This window comes from Sus scrofa, chromosome 1 (assembly GCF_054392235.1).
Source record: "Sus scrofa isolate SSC_HxYL_T2T_F1_AM1 chromosome 1, Sscrofa_HxYL_maternal_Yorkshire_Landrace_v2.0, whole genome shotgun sequence".
Lineage (NCBI taxonomy): Eukaryota > Metazoa > Chordata > Mammalia > Artiodactyla > Suidae > Sus > Sus scrofa.
In genome coordinates this window covers 99,460,738-99,464,036 of record NC_139383.1, presented here as the reverse complement: position 1 = coordinate 99,464,036, position 3,299 = coordinate 99,460,738, and the positions used below count along the sequence as shown (strand labels likewise).

The 3,299-nt window shown below is 35.2% G+C and overlaps 1 pseudogene; it reads right to left on the bottom strand.

Annotated features, from left to right (window-relative positions):
* Window positions 1-2,361: 2,361 nt before the first annotated feature.
* Window positions 2,362-3,299, bottom strand: LOC110258876 (olfactory receptor 4P4-like; annotated as a pseudogene).

The following is a 3,299-nucleotide window of genomic DNA, read 5'->3' as shown; positions in this document are numbered from 1 at the left end:
TCATGTTTTTGAATTATTTATTTTTATAAATATATTTATATTTGTGTCTGATGACTACGTAAAGGCAGCCTTTGTATTACATATTATTCAGGTATCTATCTTCAATATAATTTTCTCCTATATTCACATTTTTTTGTCTTTGTTTGTTTTGTTATGTGATGGAAACAGAGCAGGACCCTATGGAGGAGGCCACCATGTCCTCTGCCTGCCTTTTGTTTGTAGAAAAGCTTTAGCCAAAGAATAATTTTAATCAGAGAAGTGAGAAAATGCAGAAGCAAAGGGAAGCAGTCAAATAGGACACAACAATAATGGTTTATTCATTAAGCAAAGTCAAGGACCTTTATTTCCTCCTCAAGAGCCTATAGATAATATTCTGAGCCATATTCTGTAAGCTGTTTTGTGGAGACTTCCACTTCTACCAGGTAGAAGACATTTAACTACATGATCATAGCTATGACATAAGCTGCCACAGTTCTGAGAACTGAACTCAAAGAAATTGGAACAAATCAGTCCTGAAACTGAAGACTAACTGTACTTAAAACAATCAAGATGACACTCATCAGACCACTGTATGACCAATTTCAAGATGACTGTCACAGCTTAGCTGTCCTGTTTCTGCATGTAGTACAATCCCTCTGCCTATACATCCCTGAAACTTCCCTTTAAAATCACTTGCCCACTGATTGTCAGTGGGAGTAGCTGGCCTTTGGACAGGAACCCACAATCCCTACCCCACTGCCCTGGTTGCCAGCCTCCAAACAAAAGCAAATTTTCCTTTCCTCTTTATTGGCTTTAGAGTGGAAAGCAGCTGGTTGCCACTTTCAGTAACATAATCATATACTTTGGGACAAAAATTAAGTATTTTCTCTTTCATTTTTGATTTTCAATTCAAAAGAATTTAATCCAATTATGCCAGAAATAGAAGTCTCTGTAAATTTGTTTTTTCTGAAGTGTTTTTTTGCGCATATGTGTGTATTTGTGTGCATGGCACTCCAGCATTAGCATATACTCAGAATACACTTTCTTTGTCTGGAACCACTGCCTTTATTTGGAGGAAGACTAAAACACATTTTTTCCTCAGGAACTAAATAAATATTTTTACCAGATTTACTTACCATGACAATCAACTTCATATGCTCCAGTAAATATCCTACATATTAAAATTTCCAAGTGGTGAATATTGATATGTAAATCTTGTTAACATTATCTACTGCTCTATTCGTGAGAGTTTTCCTGAGCTCCCTTGTATAAATTATATATTCCAAAAGCTTTCTCTTTTTCCAACTTGTGACTAACAGGTTGTTTTGCATTTTATTAACATAAACCAGACCCCATGGATGAATTCTAAAAGTGTTATAAGTTTCACATATTTCTAAGCTTTTTATTCCATCCATTCTAGAGTTTTTCTGTTGACAATAATTTTTATTTAATGTTTTATTTATGTCAGTAATATAGTAGAAGTTATGAACACAAGAACACAACCACTATGTCAAAATTTTGTCTTAATCTCAATAGAAAGCATGTTAAAAAGAAACAAAAGAAGGCATATCTTCACAAAAAGACATGTTACAAAATGTTCAAAGCAGTACTACTCATAATAATTCTGAATGGTAAATGACCCAAATACCTGTCAATAAGAAGATGGATAAATTAATTGTCAAATATTCATATGAGATACTATCAATCAATAAAATCAATCAGAAATATTAAAACATGAGAAATGAGTCTTACAAACATAATGGCAAAAACAAAAGTATAATCTCTATTATAAAATAGGTATAATTAATCAATTTTAGAGATGAAGACAGTGATTATCTTTAGGAGATAGTAATTTTAATGGGGCACAAGGGGGTGTTCTGGAATACTGGAATTTCTGACTCAATCTAGTTGCTGACTGCATGATACTGCTCAGTTTGTGATAGTTCATAAGCGGTGCCTATATGCTACATGAAATTTTCTGTATTTATAATTGAGTAAAAGTTTAACAATTGAAGGTAATATTTAATTCAGCTTCTGAGCATTTTAAGGTATGAAAAGCACATGATCTATTTCACTTTTTTCAAGTTAATGCCAAAAGGTGATATAGCTTTTTTTAATTTTTAGAACATCATCAGGTTATTTCGTATCATAGGAACACAATTATTAGTGAATAAGTCAGATGGAAAAAGTTAAGAATAAGAATAATGCTCAATTTGCTGATGAAGTGCCAGTGCAGAAGCATAAAACAACAGAGAGGATAAACTTCTGGCTTGCCTACTTCTCTCTCAGAGCAATAAGTCCAGAGGGTGATGAGAATAGATCTTATTTATTATTGAAGACTCAGAGAACAATGGCATAAAACACAGAAAAGCTTCTGAAAATTTACATTCCTTCCAGGAGTGTATGATGACACCAAATTTTGCTCAAGGCATTCTTCATCTCCATGTTTCTCAGTGTGTATATCAGAGGGTTGAACATAGGGCGATGATGGTATAAAAAAAAGAGCAAACATTTTATCTTCTGGGAAAGTTGTGGCTGGTCTAATGTAAATGAATAATGCAGGTGCAAAAAACAGGACTACAACTGTGATATGAGAACTGCAAGCAGAAAGAGCTTTGCTGCGGCTCTCCAGAGAATATGCCCTGATGCTGTACAGTATAAAAAAATAAGACAACATCAAGACAACAAAGATCACCAAGACAATTAGGCCTGAATTAGCAATGACTAGGAGACCTACTAAGTGGGTATGAGAGCAGGCCTATCAGCAAAGGGTAAATGTCACAAAGGTAGTGATCAATCTCATTGGGCCCACAGAACAGTAAGAAGATGTTGAGAAGAAACTGACTGCCAGAGTGTACAAACCCTCCAGTACAACAGGCTATGATGATTGTGTTACACCTGTGTCTTCTCATGATGCTTGTGTAATGCAGGGGCTTGCAGATGGCCACGTAGCAGTCATAGGCCATGCCTATCAGGATGAAGATCTCCATGCCTCCAAAGAGATGAGTGGAAAAGAGCTGTGTCATGCAGTTGCTGTAGGAAATGGTCTTCCTTTCTGCCAGTAAGTCAGTTATCAGTTTGGGTGGTACAGTGGAGGTGTAGCAAAGGTAAGAGAGAGAAAGGTAATTAAGGAAAAAGTACATAACGTTGCTCAATTAGCTGACTGCATATGACAGAAATCATTATGAGCATAATGATACATTGCCTACCCAAATGGCAATGTACCAAAGTAAAAATAAGACAAAGCAAAGGATCTCAATGTCCTTGTTTTTGGAAAGTCCCAAGAGAATAAATACAGTAACATTATTGCTTTTTTCCAT